Source organism: Petaurus breviceps, unplaced genomic scaffold (genome assembly GCF_028583685.1).
Source record: "Petaurus breviceps papuanus isolate PSGF00001 unplaced genomic scaffold, PetGlider_PUasm1.0 67, whole genome shotgun sequence".
In the NCBI taxonomy this organism is placed as follows: Eukaryota; Metazoa; Chordata; class Mammalia; order Diprotodontia; family Petauridae; genus Petaurus; species Petaurus breviceps.
The window spans coordinates 2,872,462-2,890,529 of record NW_027186446.1 but is presented as its reverse complement, the minus strand read 5'-3'; the positions used below and the strand labels follow the sequence as shown (position 1 = coordinate 2,890,529).

Sequence of the window (18,068 nt, the reverse complement as noted above, 5' to 3'; positions counted from 1 at the left end):
TCTCAAGGTAGCCATTTCTTCAATGTTTGCTGTATTGTCTATTTATAAAATCTGTGCTCTCTGGCAGGACAATAGGAGCGACTTCTTTCTTTCCCAGCATTCTGATTTTCCGAGCAGTCTTATTCCCATCTTACAGTGTATTAAAAATTCTGGGGTGGATACCAAAGGAAACTCCTAGATGGGGGGGGGGGGGAGGTGGAAGGCAGTAGAAAATCATTCACTCTCATTTGGCATCAGGTTCCTCAAACTAGAATTGGTCTTCGGAGATATGTAGTTAACCTTTTAAACAACAAGATGGAAATCAAAACTATCATGATAGAAAGAAAATATTTAAAACAAAAATAATGCAAACATACACATTATATATCCACTGTGCTTCCAAATAGCACTGATTCTATTACCACATGTTTTGAATATAGTCCTTACCATTCAACTTCTGATCAGAAGTTGATATGATCTAACTAGCAAGGTTGTTTGTGATCTAAGTAGCAAGACAATGAACATGTGTGAGTGCATGTGTGTGAGTGTATGTGTGTGTCAGGAGGAGAGAGAGAGTTTTAAATGAGTAGAAAAGTAACTGAAATGAAAAGAAAAAACAGGTAATTCTTTTAAAATATTGAATATTAGAGAGAGAAAAGAGAGACACAGAGAGACAGAGAAACAGGGAGGGAGAAAGGGAAGGAGGGAGGGAGAGAGAAACAGAGAGATTGAAAGAGAGAGAGATTAAGAAAAATTGACATTTAAAGTTTCATTGATGCTCTGGAAAAAAAAAAATAAAAAGCCCATGAATGTGCAAATGATTCTTGGGGAGTGGTTCATACTAGCCCAAAAGGAAATAGAAAAAAATTAGTTTTTAACAACACCATAGAAAAAAAAAAAGATGAAAACTTAAGGATACTTGAAACTTGGATGTATCCCTGGACTGGCCTCAGCAGTTGCATGTTGCAGTTATTGCCAATAACGCCCTCTTCTGGTGATGTTCTTGCAGGATGAGTGTCAGCTATTCTCTGGACCTGCATTCACCCAGCCTGGATATAGTCAAACTCTGAAGCCAGAAAATGTTTTATCTAAGCTAAATGTAACAACCCCTTTGCCCCACTCATTTCTGAAGACTAGCTGTAGGTAAATTATTTTAATAAGGCAAGAAATACCATAATACAGTTTTCTTTCTTTTTTTTTTAAACTCCAAATAATGCTCTCTATGTCATCTGTATATTTATGATAGCTCAAAGACATGGGTGTGTGGATCTAATTAAAAATGTGAAAGGGTTTAGCAGCCTGCTGCTTCCCTGCGACTCTCTTATTGCCAGCTCTTGGCAGTTCTGTTGTCACAGAGCCAAATGTTTAGTCTTCAGCTGAACTGCTGCCAGTGTGCTGTGGTGCATTGTGGGAGGAGAGAGCCTGGAGGTACTGTGTTCAACTATCTCACATACGGCTAGGCAGTGAGCAGGACTTCACAGTCAATCACCCAAAAGAAAACTGAAGGAGAAAGCCTGCTTGTGCCCGATGAGTCTAAAACTGTTGCAGGACCCAAGCCCCCAACCTGGTCCTTTTTCCTAATCAAAGGTAGGACCATTTATCCCCCTTTGAAATTAGTTGAGACCTCACAGTGGTGGTTGGGAGCTTACTCCAGCAGCACTGGCAAGATTATTTATGTATTCATCAATTTAGTTTAAGTCAATCCTTTTTCACAGAAGAAATTTTAAAATTACTTTGTACAGCTAGGGTCTGACCTCTCAGCCACTACTGACTGCCAGATGGATGAGTGCCTTCCCATTGAGCTCTGGTCTCTGGAGTAAGTCAAAGCCATATTTTGAGGAGGTTGGGTGTGTTTCTCTATCTTCTGCCTGAACAACAGCATTTCAGCAGTGAAGCTTCTAGAGAGACAGAGGGCATACTCCTTTTTATCAAGTTCAGAACCCAGTGGAATCTGTCTGGAATTTGGGGTTATAAATGCAGTCAGTCCTCTTTGAATTCAGTTGGTAGTAAATGGCAGAACACATCTTAATGATTTTTTGTAAAGCTGAGAGAGTTTCAAAGGACTCAGAACAGCCACCTCCAATTTTATAATTGTATTTAAAATGTACTAAAGATACTAATTAATTTTCTGTCTCAGAACAAAACAAAACAGAGGGATAAAAATTTTTGTTGGGAAATCTTTCCTACAAATAAGTTCTCCCCATTTATTCCAATTGGAAATTATAATGATAGTAACAATAACAACCCTCATTTCTATAGGGTTTTATACTTTATAAAGAACTTTTTTTCACTTCAGGCCCCTGAGGTAAGTAGTGCAACTCAGCAAGTCAGTCAAGAGATTTTTACCAAGTGCAACTTGTGTGCCCATGGCTGGTAGGTTCCCATGTTCCTTTCCCCTTCACCCTTTGACTTTTCCCAATCCCTCTCATGAATGAGATGGGCAAAAGGTAAATAAATTCTTACTGTATCCAGCCTTGACTGATGTCTGCCATGAATCTATATTTCGCTTTCCTTCTGTGGACAGAGAACCTGAAGCAGATATTAATACTGCTGAACCACTGGGCTAACCACATATTCTGGGATAGAATCTTTTTACTATGTAATATAGTATGCTAGTCACTCTGGAAGTCACATTAATTCTTGAAGGACTCGATATTATTTAAGGCACTAAAATAATGGTTATTAAATGTTTAAACTTGGGGATGAAGCCTTGTTAGAAAAAGTTAGTTTTTAACTGACATTAAATGCTGGTTAGAATCACAGGAAGGGTTCTGACTGCAGGCCAAGTAGGAGAATACAGAGGAAGGAATGCTGGATTTGTAGTCAGAGAACCTGGGTTTAAATTCCACTTGTGTCACTTCCTAGCTGTGTGCCCTTAATCGAGTAAGTCACTTTATTTTACTGAGCCTTGGTTTACTCATCTCTAAGATGAAGGTGTTGATCTAGATGAGTTCTAAAGTTTCTTCCAGCTCCAAAGCTATGATTCTGAGATAGAGAAGAGACACAAGTGAGGCTATGTCTCCCTATCTAGGATTCAGGTGCTTTTGTGAATCTGGCAGGATCAGGAGAAGTTATCAAGTCCAATCCCCTTCTTTCACTCGGCTAAGGGTCTGCGCCACCTAAGGAAGAAGACAGAGGTTGTTGTTTTAATGTTTAGTACCATACTTTCCCATCTTATTCCATTTTTGGAAAAAAAAATCTTTGCTATTGAGAAAAAGAAAGGGAGGGAGAGAAGGGAATCAGAATTTTGTAGAACAGCTGCCTTTATTAATAAAGAGCCCCAAGATTATTACCTCATCAGCCATCTCTCCCTTTGCTTCTGTGGACACAACCTTTTGGCTCTTAGAAGAAACACTGACTCCAAAGGATTGTTCTCATGCTTTCAGATCAAAACTTAAAAATAGATCATTTTTGGCACAGTGTCAAATTCTTGTCTAAATTCCTTCATAACAACAAACCTCATCAAGATTTAAGATCTAAGTGACATGGGACAAAAAAAAAGGAATAGGCATTTATAGTAATGATTACTTATTGTTTGCAGTGAGGCATTTAAATAATTTTTTTTTTTGGTTTTAATTTCAATTCTCATACTGGTGTTCTGGGTGCCTGACCTCCACCTCTTAGATCTTTTCTCTAGAGTCTCTTTTGTTTTTTTTTGTTGTTGTTGTTGTTGCTGATTTTTTTTTTTAACTCTGCTGGTCCTCCTATGGTAAAGAGGCACTATAGGCCTGGGGAGCTTTTTGGCGGCAGGCCCAGGCAATGGGGCTGAGGGAGAGATGGATAGCTAGGTGCAGAAGCGCCCTGAGGCAGGTGTTAAAATGTTGTTCCTGGTTCCTTGGTGGTAATCACTGCAAAACAATCCTGTCTGCTCTATTCGTATCAACAAGCTGCTGCTTTCCCTTGCTTGTTGCTAAGAGACCAGCCTGTTGTTTACAAGTTGCTGGGTGCCTTAGACTTTCATAATTTATAATTTATTATCTTAGTGTCAAAACTTGTGTTGGTTTTTATTTTATTTTATCATAGATCCAATAATTGTTATAGAAAACAAAGGTCACGTATCTGCCTGGATAGTGGTTGTTCTTCTAACATACTTTGCCTTTCTGACGCATAGGCTCGAGTGAAAGAAAAATGCTATTATAAACTGGAGATGAATATCATTTTTGTCCATTAACTTCTTGCATTATATGACTGGTTAGGTCAATGGAGTCCCTCAAGATTTCTTCACTATTGAAAACATGTTTCTGTCCAACCAAGAAGGAAATGAATTGAAATGATTTCAATTATCACAAGAAAGGAACCGGCTCTCCTTACACCACACTTCAACACCTAATAGTTCAACTCATCAATCCTCCTTCCCTGAAGTTCAGTGGCACAACCATTTAACCAGAGCCAGGAATTACTCTGTGCATTAAACTTGCTTTGTGCGTATACAAAACCACCTTGCTAAAGTGTTGGATACTTAACACCAGTTAAATCAGTTCAGTGAGGAGTAATGCCAGAGTGGAAATGAGAATCATTTGCAGAGTTGTTAAGTTGCAAAATAACTCGGTCACAGTTCACCAATTTAAAGAAAGGGAAGGGGGGAAAAAATGAAGATGTGATTATTATGGTCCCCGGTGGAAATTAAGAACAGCAACCTGGGGTTAGGGCTTTGTTGGCTGTCTAACAACAGTCACACAAATATCTGAGGGTGTAGTGCTAACTAACATAGGTTTCATAATTGTAGCAGCATCTCAATGCTTGCTGCTTAGCTAGTGACAGCCCTCTAAGAAACTAGGGAGCAGCTGAAATTTCTAAGATGGGCATTCCCCCCCCATCTGGCCAACTAAAAGAATATTTTACTAGGAATTCCATTTTGTTAGTTTCCAAAAAGTAATTACTGCAATAAACCATATGAACATTTTTTAACAACTTAAGTCTTATGAGCTATCTGTGAGTACAAGGGCCAATATATAATTAAATCCAAAGAAATCTACTGAAGAATCTCCAATTTTGGTTGGCAGTCTAGCCTTCAACCATTGTATTATTTGGTTAAAATAAATAAACACAGAAACCATTAGCTATCAAGGAGGTGGGCTGCCCAAAGAATATTTAATAGTTTCCTAGTACTGATGCCTTACTTCTTCTTCCCCAAAGAACAATTTGTTATTCATTCTGAATGAGACAGGATAAATTTTACTTAGACATACCATCACCACCAATGGCAATAATTCTTCATGTTAAAATAATGCTGTGAGGTTTTTAAGTGTTTGCTTTACAACAACTTTGTAAGACAAGTAGTGGAAGGGGTTTTCTTGTTGTTATTTTAGGGGGAAAGAGTTCAGATCCATTATTTTGTTGCTTATATGGAAATCCTAGTGCAGGAATTCCCTCCATATATGCAAATTACCAACTTTTCTACAATTTATAGTTCTGAAAAATTGTCTGATGTATTGAAGAGTTGAATAATTTGCCCATTGTCATACAAGCAACCTATGAGAGTCAGTATGCCCAGCAGGTCTCTCTGTCTCTCAACACAAATATCATGTCCCTTTAATAAATGAGGAAACTAGCATGCAGGGAAGTACAATAACTTACCGTGTCATGGGTTATGATTTCGGGTTGTCTAATTTTTTAAAAAATCAGCACAATTTCCTTTATGCCATATTACCTTTAACTAGAGATTAGTGGATTGAAGACTTGAAGGGAGGTTCCATGAACAATTTATTTGGTCCTTGCAGATTGGTTGTAGCCCTTTATCCTGATTGTAATGTCCTAGAGTAATTCCTTACTGGAGACTCTTTTCTGGCTACACATTTAGGATTTCTGGAAAGGAGAATTTAAACTGATCCAACACTAGGTCGCTAGAGAGTATATTGGAAATAGTGCTTAGACCTGGAGTCATGAAGCCCTGAGTTCAAATCCAGACTCAGATATTTACTAGCTTTGTGACCCTGGGAATGTTACTTAACCTCAGTTTTCTCATCTGCAAAATGGGTATTATCACAGCACCTGCTTCGCTGGGTGCTCTTGAGGATCAAATGAGAATATACATATAAAGTGCTTTGTAAATCTTAGTGTCACATACTTATTAGCTATTGTGACTATAATAAAAAAAGAAAAAAATATGGATGTAGCTCAGCTGCTCAGCCTCTCGCCACATTCAAGCTTGACCACTAACTAGATGTTGGATCTTGGACAAGACATTTTATCTTTTTGTTTTTCAATTTCCATGCATATACAATATTTATAATACTTATCTTTGTGAGGGTCAAATGAGATAATATATGTAAAATTTTAAGCAAATGTGAGCTACTCTTGTCCCTATGATTATGACAAGAACACAATGGATTCATCAGGCAAGTCTACTTCCAAGTTCAAGTATTTGGTAGAATATTTAAACTAGATGTATAACTAAAGATCTACTGGTAAATGCTTAACAACCAGCTCTCTGGTGGGGAGAAATGTGTATGTTACATTTTTCATTTCATTTCTTTTTGGAGGGGGGAAGGCAAGGAAATTAAGTTAAGTGACTTGCCCAAGATCACACAGCTAGTAAATGTGTCAAGGGTCTGAGGCTAGATTTGAACTCAAGTCCTCCTGCCTCCAGGGCCAGTGCTTTATTCATCACATCACCAAGCTGCCCCCAGTTTTGATTTTAATCTGCATTGTTACCATTTTCTCTATGACTTTCTTCAATCAAAACAATTGGCAAAACATTAAATCAAACTTTGATTTGTAGCTTTTGCCATTTTCCAAGGGGGCAATGCTCATAGTGAAAATTTAACAATTGACTCTAAAGTCAGTGTGGGCTAGCTCTAGCACAGCACTGTGTGACAGTGGAATAGGATAAGGTCACTAATACATCCTTCTTTCTTTGAGATCAGTTCCAGTGTGAACACCAAGTGACCTATGGCAAGTCAACTGTGTCACGTGACCAGTGCATGGTGCAAGATCTTTGGACTCACAGAATGCACTCCTGAAACAAAATGGCATTATTTCTACTAGGGACACTTCCATAGAGATGTACTGACGCTGCTCAAAGGTCTACATGGTTAATGAATCTCAGAGATGGAAAGGACCCAAGAGGCCATTTAGTACTATTAATACCTGAAAAAATGAGCAACATACCCAGTATCTAAGGGAATCTGCTTACAAAGAGACTTCATTCATGATGTTAAACCCACAGATTGTCAGTTGGAAGGGATCTTAAAGAGCATCCCACATCCCAACTCATTTTCCAACTTTGAAAACAGAATCCCATAGAGAGGAAATGAGCTGCCCAAGGTCAAATATATCTAGTTAGTGTCACAGTCCGGATTTTAATACAGGTCTTTCTTCTGATTATAAGTTCAGGGACTATCCATGCTGCCTCAGTTCATATATGTCATTTTGGTATTTGCTATAATGTGGAGATAATTTGATATGAATATGTCTATCGGATCGTCAGTATTATTCTTTTAATGATTATATATTGTTTCCTTTTTAAAATGTATTTTTGATGACTTGTCAAATTAAATTTAAGCCATCCTAAAACCTGAGTTCTTTATCTTCCTCTGGGAAAACCATTTTACTGGAAGAACATTTTCTTGCTAGAGAACCAATTTTTTCTCTCCTGAATTTACTCTGCCTTATAATCTTAGACCCTTGTACCATGAAAGAAAAACCCTCTACCTCTTTGATGTTGATATTCTTTCAATTATCTTCATGTTTCCCTTCTGTTGTCATTTAGAGGAAGTATACATAGACAAGCTTGGTATCTGTTCACAAAAGTTAATTTTACTGCTCCCTTAATTATTTTTGGATCTCTTTTCTGAATTCCTTCCAATTTACATGCATTGTTCTGGTACTGAGCAGCCCAAATCTGAACGAATTAGTCCAGGTGCAGTCTCATCAGTGTTGTAAATGTAAAGAAGTATCACTTTCCTGTTCATAAACACACACCAATTCCCCAATCCCCTCCCCCCGCACACACACAAAGCTGGGGTGGTGCCTTGGTTCTTTGCTTTGCCTCTTTAGCTCAGATCTAATTGCCTTTTGGCGCTGGCAAATTACACTGAAACATGATAGCGAACCATTGTCCACTTTCATCTCCAATTCTCTTCACGTATTCCCCCTTCCCTCAGAAATATCCCTAATTCATAAGATTTTTCAACAGGTATTTGTTTTGTGTTTCTGACCTGAATTAAAAAACAACAACACACTATTTCCTGGATTTGGAATCTACTCTTGCTTTTGGAATCGTTCCCTCTGTTTCCAGTAGCACTTCCTGGTTTCATGCCTTCAGAACCATTCAACAGCATGCTTTCACTTCCCTGTCTAAATCATTAATAAAGATGTGAAAAGACCAGACATCATTCCAGCCCTTATGACACCCCATGAAGAGACCAAGCCCCTCCTTCTCCAAACTGGATACCTGCTATCAATCATTTTCCTTTGTTTAAACTTCAGCCAGGTTTCAATCCATGTGACAGTGTTTTTATGCAAACCAATTTGAATTAATTTTGCAAGTAAAATTCACTGAGATGCTATATCCATTTTTTTTTTCCTGTGAAATCTACAAATGTGGTTTGAAACCATGTTCTGTGTCTACTCAGCATGGACACAGCAGCAGTTGATTTGGAACTTATATAGGATTATTTTGAAGCAACTAAAACTGGAAACAAAGATTTTGGAAAAGCAAAACAAAATAGTATCATCCACAAATTCTGAAAACTCAATTAAAAAAATCATTAAGCACTTTCTATATGTAAGTCAATGAACTTGGTTGTAGAGAAATAGTAATCATGAAATAGTCCCAACTCTCTGGGAATTTATAATTTGATAAGTAATGGATGGAAATTATAAATTAGTATACCATAAAAATAATGTAATAGGAAAGAATAATTTTACAAATGATAACCAATCTTTTGAAAGGGTCCACAGGCTAAACATTGTGGAATTATTCCAATAATAGTCATCCAATAAGAGTTCACTATATTCTTAAGACAAAATAAGAAAAAGAACCTGCCCTCAAAAGTTCACATGTTGACTGGAGAAGAAAGAATAAAACATGAAGAATAATCATGAACAATTCAAAACAGTAAAACCAAGTGCCAGATTATATAATATTAGGCTGTGGTATTTCAGAAAAGGGAACTATCAGTGAAGGGGAAGCCACATGGTATACTAGAAAAAAAGAGCACTAGATTTAGATTCAGAGTAATTGGGGTTCAAGTCCAAGCTCTGCCATTTAAAAGTTTTAGAAATTTGTACACTGGACTTCTCTCTAAGAAGGACTCTGACTAGATGTTCTCAGTGACCCCATGAGCCTAGTCAGCGGGTACACTTCCTGGAGGAGTTGTATCTTTAACAGAATCTTGGAGGAGCAATAAGATCAGAAAGGTTTAGGTGAGGCCACTGCAGTTATGGGAAACAGCATGAACAACTCCAGAGAGAAAATGACCATGAAACAGTTCCAGGACAGTGTCTAATGGCCAAGCTTCATTAAAAGTGCCCATTCATCATTATATTTTACTAGTGGGTGCTACATTATAGACAGCCCTAAAAAGTCAGAAAGTAACCTCAAATATGATACAGTAAGAAACACTGAGTCATCCTGTGTGTTGAGTGCCGGAGGGGATGTGACAAAGTAGTCACTGTACACTAGGAAGCATCTTCAGTCCTTGGTCTTGAGTCCTATTATCGTTGCTCCTTGAGATCTTAACACTTCTCCAGATTGCTAATTCCAGTTCATAGTCTCTATCTTGGCAGAAGATTCCATGGAGAGAGCTATTCTCTCTGACTCTTTTTCTTCCAGGGAATGGAGACAAGAAGGGAGCCAGAAAAGAAGGGAAGGGAAGAAGGAAAAAGTTATTGGGAAGATATCTGGAGCTAGGGAAATAATACAATTTGGGGAGGACTGAGTTGTACAAATTCAATGGGCAATAAAAATGGATGCTTTCAAAGAGGTGATACCCGCACCTGAAAAAATTTCAAATGGTGTTACTAGGCATTATTACAGTCAATTATGCTATCCCCTATTTCTATGCACTAAAATAAGCCATCTTCCTTACCTGGAATGCAGCCCTTCCTAACCACTACCCTTTATTATTCTCATTTTCCTTCCAGTGCAATCAAATCAAGAAATATTTAAGTACCTGCCTTGTGCCAAGTACTGAGCATACAAAGAATGGCCAATAAGGCAAAATAAAGAAACCAAAAGCAGTCCCTTCTGTCAGGTTGTTTATTGTCTAATTGGGAAAATCACATTTAAAGAGTTACATGCAAATAAGAGATAGACTGAAGGTAATCTTAGAATCAAGGTACAAAAGTAAAGAGAGATCAGGAAAAGCTTTTTTTGCATGGGGTTGGGATTTTAGTAGAGATCTGAAGAAAACTAGGGAATACAAGAAATGGAGATGAGGAAGAAGAGGATTTCAGACACGAGGGATAGCCAATGACAATACATGAAGATTGGAAACCAATCGGCATGTACAAGAAACAGAAAGGATGTCAGCGTCAGGGGATCCTAGAATATGTAGAGAGGAGGAAGATGGTGGAAGCCTGGAAAGGTTGGAAGTGGTTGGGTTAGGAAGCCTTGAAAGGTCAAAGAGAGAATTTTAGATTTGGTCCTGGACCTTACTGGGAGTCACTGGAGTTGGTTCCATGGGTGTGTGGTGACATGGCCATGCCTGAGCTTTAAGCAAGATGCCTATGACAGATAAGCAGAGGTTGGACTGACGTGGAGGCAGGGGGACAAACAGTAGGCAATCCCAAGGGTCCAGGCCTGAAGTGATGGTAATGAAGGTCCGTATAGTAGAACTTAATGAAGGTCTGTTGAATTGAATCATTGATGGGGAACCGTGAATTCCTGAAACCAAAGATGTGCATAACCATGATTTTCAGAATGCATCACTTCACAGTGGCTGGTCAAGAACACAAATCGACTAGACAATAAGATATTTCCTTGAGTATCAGAAGATTATTTCCATTTTTCAGCATGCCTACACATGTCATAAAATTCATTCATAGTTTAACTAAGGTCATATTTAAGAAGTGCTTTGAATTCTCTAAAAGGAGGTGATATAATAACTCATATTTGCATATAAAACTTACTCAAATCTTCTCTGTTAGGTAAGTAGTGTAATCATTTTTATCCCCATTTTACAGCTGTGGAAACTGAGGCCCTGAGAGGTATGACGTATCTAAGGTTACACAGCTAGTAAGTGTTTGAGCTAAGGCCTGAACCTGTATCCAAATTGTAAACTCAGTGTCCTTTCCAATACACCAACCTATGTAAATAGAAAATAATACCAGAGTAATTCACCTAAGAACCTCTCTATTCTTAAGTAGTATAATGATGGTAAAGCTAATTATTCAAACCCTTTTGCTGTACTTAACAATTCCCACAGTGCTTTCCATTGGAAGGTAAGTAAACTCAGTGTTATTATGCCCATTTTACAGATGAGAAAATAGAATTTGTTGCTAGAACTTAGAATCATTGAATTTTTGACCAGGAAGATACCTTAAGGATCATTCAGTCCAGCACATTTAGTTTAAGTGACTTACCAAAAGTCATACAGAAAGTGGCAGAGCTGGAACTGGAATTCGGATCTCCTGATGCCCACTACATTGCTAACATATGCTCTATATGCAGCAATTTGGCCCAGTGAGGTTAAATAAGCCAGGGCAAGCAAAACCAATAATTCCCTTGGTTTCTGTAGACCAAATATGGTCAGTATAAGTGGCCTAATTGTCCTGGCTAAATGACTCTCCCTGGAGACTATTTGAAAATGAAATATTCTTTCTTTGCTCTTTTAGCCTGGCTAATGACTCCCAGTCCCTCAGCTTCCTGGGCCCCACGGGCAGAGGGCTTCAAGCCCATTATGCCTGTGAGGTTAGCCATCCTGTCTTAATTTTGGCTGTAGCCAGGCATTTATTCCCTGCCCCTGGGCCTCCCAGAATAACAAAGCCAAGATCTCTAGCTCTCCCCAGGAGTTTTGGTGGTAGGGAAGATCTTCTTTGGGAAATCGGAACATATCCGGCTTCTTAAAACAGCAGATCTCTCTACTGGTGCTGGAATTGGGAAAAGAAGTCCAGAGGGAGAGGGATGGTGGATGAGTCAGCCCACGTGATGAAACACGTGAATTCACTGAAAAGATCCACATTTAGGCCGGCAACATGCCCATCTTTTCATGCTATTAAGGTTTTAATGGGTTTGTCCTATGTTTACATTCTGGGTAATTTTTACAATCAAATGGTAGTAGAGGAATTATGGCTTCCTGTAGCCTACGAAAAATATACTTTGCAAAGGGAAGACAAATTCCACTGAAGGAGACTGAGTTGCCTATCATGACTTTTTTACCACTTTTCCCACATTTGATGGCATAGGACCTCTGACCTAAGAAAAACAGGCCAATCTGTTGATTTTTATCATGGGTGGGTCACAAATAAATGACATTCTTCTTTCTAGTGAAAAGGCCAACTGGAATAACAACAGAATTTACTTATTGATTACAAAAGACAGCAAATAAATAGCATTTGATACACATCAAATGAAATTACAATTTGCAACATACTGTATGTGCCTGTAGGCTTTAAATATAGAAATTAGGTAATTATCACCAGAAGTATTCATTAAAATTTGAAAGTTGATAAATAAAGAGGGGCATTAAGGTCTAGTCATTAAAATTTTAAAAATAAAAAATAGGAAAAAAAATCCTGCCCATTACTCTTTTTTATGAGTCAAGCATCAAGTCTCCAGGGAAATATTTATTTCTTACCTCTCTGAGCTAGCAGGTTGGAGGGAGGGGGCAGAATGAGAGAGAGGCACTTGATCCAACTGAGATACCCATTGGAGCCCCTAAAGCAGAAAGAGAAATCTGTTGCCAATAAACTCATCAGAAATCTGACTTGAGAAGTAAAGATTTTATGTTATTTTATTAAGTAAGGGGAGGGAGAACCCCTTACTAAGTAAAAAGAGCCATTCTCAATTCCTAAAGGGATAAACACTGAAATGTAGCATCCTATCGCATAAATAGGCAGGAACTTACAATTTAAAAACCTGGGTTTGAATTCTGGCTCCATTACGTATTTGTTGCTTGTGTGACCTTGGACAAGTCTTGTTATCTTTTCCTGTAAGTTCCCAGTTTTGTCATCTATAAATTGAGTGGGTTGGACTACATAATCTCCAGGTTCTCCCAAATCTCACATGTTAACTTCTAGCATTCTCCTCTCCAAGGTCCCTTTTTACTTTAAAATTCATTGTTCTGTGTTCACGTGTTCAATATTCTATTGTCTCTTCCTATATTCCAAGGCTCTAAGTGAACCATGATAGAACTGAGTGCTTTTAGAAGGGAACACCAAAGAAGAAATGAAAACCAGATCTTTTTAATTTAAAAAAGTCTTCATAAAACGTTGAAGGATATCTCTTTTTTAAAGGAATGAAGATACGAAATTCTCAAAAACATTAGAAAAATATAGGCACTTTAGACTCTGTGCTGTGTGTGTGTGTGTGTGTGTGTGTGTGTGTGTGTGTGAAACCACCAGGGAAAAGGGATTGGAGATAGGATCTCATTACTAATTTGGTTGAAACCCACCTGTGAACACATGAACAACAACAACAACAAAAAACTTCACTGGGATTTTGTTCTTTGATTGTGTGCTCAGGTGTATGCAGTCCTTAATCTAATCAGTAGCTTCACTTTGGGGTCTCTGCCAGGAATATTCTGCTATTCTGCCATGCAAAATCAATATCTGCTCACTGGGCCAGTTCGGGAAAGTCAGATGCGAATGCTGGTGGATTATTATCTACATTGAGTTCAATAAATTAATTTGGATTATTAACTAGCAAATGATAATGAATGTTGAAACAATCCGTGTGTTTGGGTAATTATTATTCCTAGTAATACTGTTATTACATGCACAGAGAACTGAAATAATTAACATTGGGCCAACTTTAGAATACTTTGAATTCTCAGTTACTTAAGGGCTGCCTTTCCAGTCCATAAAGGACCTATTCTATTTGCATCTTCTTCCTTATGTGTTTGACTAGTTTGGGGTCATTTTATGGATTTGTTAGCATTTTATTAATTAAAAGTGAAAAAAAATGAAGGTTCCTCTTTTTTTCTCTTAGTTGATAGCTCTGTTAAAAAGTATGGTGAGGAAAGAACACTACTTACCTAAGATTTTTTGCAATATGTGGTATTTTTGTTTATCCATGTTTATCATATTCTCAGTTGCCATGAATAATTGTGAGATTTTGTTTTCAGAAACTTAGCTCAACTTTGTTTCTTCCCTTACTGGCAGCAATAAATGAATTCTGCATAGAGAAGATATGTGGATCTTCTGCTAAAGTTCTCCTTCTAAACCTAAAAAATTCTTGCATTACATGAATTATCTTCCTTTGATCTCTGGTGCAAATGAGATCAGTGTCAGAGTCGCCCCTTCCCCAAGCCAAGTCTCCAAAGTCCTTCTCAGCCCATTATTATACAGAACTGATTCTCAGGTTTACATCATCCCAAGAAGCAAGATTAAACAAGATGGCCAGCAATCCCAGCTAGCTGTTTATTTATAGCAACCCATTTATAGAAACAGCTCCCATGGATGTGTCAGGTCCTCTGGGGAAGTGATTCAGGACCATCCAGGCCTTTCAAAATCAAACCCAGGCCATTGGTGGGCAAGTATCTCTGGAAAGTTGAATTATCCACTGATGGTATCAGTATTGGAATCCCAGTGCACCATGTTGTTGGTGGAACAATCACTTGTGACTTGATTTAGAAGTATATGAATAATGGCATGTCAAAGAATCCAGAAACCCAGGGTTAGGCTTGCTACATGAGTAACAATACCCTCCTTGCTGCTTCCTTCTTCTAAAGTGTGCTGTACATCAGCCATCATTTCCTCCCCCTTCCCCTCCCTTTCCTTTTCCCTTTCCTCCACTCCCTTCCCCTACCATTATCTCCTCTTCCCTCCTTTCCTTTTCCTCTCTTCCTCTTCCTTTCTTCTTTTCTCCCCCTCTCCCTCTCTTTTTCCCTCTTCCTTTTCTCTGTTCCCATTCCTTTATTTCTCCTTCCCATCTAGTCCCTTAGATTAGGCAAGTTGTTTAAATGTAGAAGTAGTTTTGTGTTTTTTTTTCTTAAAGAAAAACAAGAGCAAAACACCAAAAAATTAAGCAAGAAACAATATTTAAAAAACCTGATTTTTATACACGTCACCTCTTTGCTTTCCCAGCAGCCTTAGTGACTTTGCACTAAAGAGAAACTAAGATAATTTAAAAGAAATAATAAATTCCTCCTCCTATGGTTCATAGAGACATAAAGGAGACACGGTGCTAGGCAACCTGGAATTTCCCCCCAAGAAATTAAATTTAGAAGGAGCTGACATTACTTTCAGACCTTTAATATCATACAAACAGAGCTTAGCTCCTAGCTAAGACAGAATAAGTTAAAATGAAAAGTTACTAAACAGTCAAATGTGGTTCTATAATAGTGATCCTTCTATTCCAAAACCCCTAATTGTTGCTGGTGCACTCAGGTTTTTGCCCTCCCCTCAACAATAATCAATAAATCAATCAATCCACAAGCATTTATTAAACACTTACCTATGCCAGACATTTTGCTTGGGATATAAAAATAAAACAATCTCTGTCCTAAAATGATCCTACATTCTTCGGGGGAAGGGGATTATATATGTACACGGATGAAAAATATATACAAGTACATCGTAATCTTGTACTTATGTTGTATAATCTAGCATGGCGGGTGGGTAGGGAATTAGGAAAGGCCTTTTGTAGTGGTGGTATTTAAGCTGAGCTTCAAAGGAAACTAGGGATCCTGAGGCAGAGGTAAGAAATATCTGTGTTCCAGACTTGGGGAGATCAAAGACACAAAGATGGGAGACGAACTGTATATAAGAGAGAACAAGTAGTCTGATTCAGCAGGACCTTAGAGTTTATGTTTTTGTTCAGTTGTTTTAGTCATATCTGACTCTTCATGACCCCATTTGTGGCTTTCTTGGCAAAGATGCTGGAGTGGTTTGCTATTCCTTCTCCAGCTTATTTTACAAGATGAGGAAACTGAGGCAAACAGGGTTAAGTGACTTGCCCAGGGTCATACAGCTAGTAAGTGCCTAAGGCTGAATTTGAATTCAAGTCTTCCTAAGAATTGTGATAGATTAGAAATATTAGCTGAAAACGGATTATAAAATGCTTTGGATTCAAAACAAAGGAATTTGCATTTGATCATATAGACAATAGGTAACTAGTGGAGCTTCTTGAGCAGGGGAGTCATATGCTCAGAATGGGACTTTAGCAATATTAATTTAGTAGCTGTGTGGAAGATGGATTGGAGAGGAGAGATACTCAGAGGGTGCAACCAACTAGAAAACTATTGCAATGCTTAAGGTGAGAAATTATGAGGGCCTGAAAAAGGGTCATTGACAAGTGAATGGAAAGAAGGGAATGGAAGCAAATTGTCCCTCCCTCCCACCTACAATTGACAGAATGCTTTATGTCACTTGCCCGAGGCTTGGCCTGTCTCACTTGCTCCAGTTGCAAAGATTCCTAATTATGGCTCTGGAGATCAAACAGGGTTTTGCAAGGCAGAGAGCAAATTCTGGCAGGTCCTGCCAAGCTTCAGATGCTTCCAGTATGGGCTCAGTGACCAGTTCCATGCCTACCATCTTGGGGCATGCTTGGTTAGTTTCAGAGAACTTCATCACAGCTGTAAAGCAATGAATTTTTGACCCCAGTAATTCTTATAGACTGTCTACTGTGTGAGAGAAGAGTGGTCACCTGAACTGGTAATCTGATGGCTCACATGGAAGAAATCTTTGAAAAATTTAAGGAAGGTAGGTGATCTGGTGACCACACAGAGAAAAAGAGGCAATTTGGAGGGTCAGGTCATCAAAAATTTTCTTAGGAAACTGGTTGCATTCGGAGACCTGTTAAAATACATATCTTCCTATCTGAAAAATAGAAATATTTTCTAATGTTAATATATAATTTTAGATCCAGAAGAGATGTTAGAGACTATCTAGTCAAATTGCCTCATTTTATAAATGTGTAAACTGAGGCCCACAAAAGGGAAGTACCTCTTCATTAATTTAAATTCTATTAAAAAAACACACCAAAATTGCATGGGTACCACTGGGCTAGACAAATGGAGGAAACACAAACATAAATAAGAAAAGACCATTCCTAGTTCGGATATCTTATAATTCTCTGAATGTCAATAGATTTTAAGTAAAAGGAATGGAATTCAAACCCGAGTTAGGTTCTGGCCTCAGACACTTAACACCCATCCAAAAAAACTGGCTGTGTAACGTTGGGCAAGTTACTTAACCCCAATTGCCCTCTAAAAAGCAAAAAAAAAAAAAAGGAATGGAATGGAATTCAGAAATAATATCCTAACACAAATTTTTCAATATGAAAACAAATCAATTATTTCACAGAAACATGAAAAACCTAATGCCACTTGCAAATTCCTCCAATATTCATAGAATTCAAATTTTGTAAAACAATTCCTTTTAAAATTTTTTTGGTTCAACCTGAAATTGTTTGGAAAACCTGGAAAAAATTGTATGAACTGATGCAAAGTAAAGTAAATAGAATCAGGTTGTATACAATATCAACAACACTGTGTGATGATCAACTAAGAATATGTCAGATCTTCTCAACAATGCAACAGTCTAAGACAATTGCAAAGGAAGGACTCACAAAGATAGTGCTCTCCACATGCAGATAAAGAATTGATGGACTCTGAATGCAGATTAAAGGATATTTTTTTCTCTTTATTCTTTCTCATTTTTTTCTTTTGATCTGTTCCTTCTTTCACAACTGCGAAAAATATGGAAATATTTTTTATGTGATAACACATGTATAAACTATATCAAACTGCCTACTATTTTCAGAAGTGGGGAGGGGAGGAAAGGAGAAAAATTTGGAACTCAAAATCTTGTAAAAATGAATGCTAAAAATGTTCTTGACATTGGGGAAAAAATAAAATACTATTAAACTAAAAAATTAAAATTCTTTAGACTATTTTTAAATTTGTTTTTTTTTATGGTATTAAATTGGTTACTTTGATTCATCTAGGAGATTTCACCTTAAAGTTTAACAGAAATTCCAC

At 37.8% G+C, this 18,068-nt stretch overlaps 1 long non-coding RNA gene across 2 annotated transcripts in view; it reads left to right on the top strand.

Annotated features, from left to right (window-relative positions):
- Positions 1–1,238: 1,238 nt before the first annotated feature.
- LOC138173923 (uncharacterized) overlaps positions 1,239–18,068 on the top strand; it is a 331,839-nt gene continuing 315,009 nt past the window's right edge. For both annotated transcript variants that reach the window (XR_011171576.1, XR_011171575.1), the window contains exon 1: positions 1,239–1,566. This is a non-coding gene — a long non-coding RNA (uncharacterized lncRNA). The remainder of the gene's footprint in view (positions 1,567–18,068) is intronic.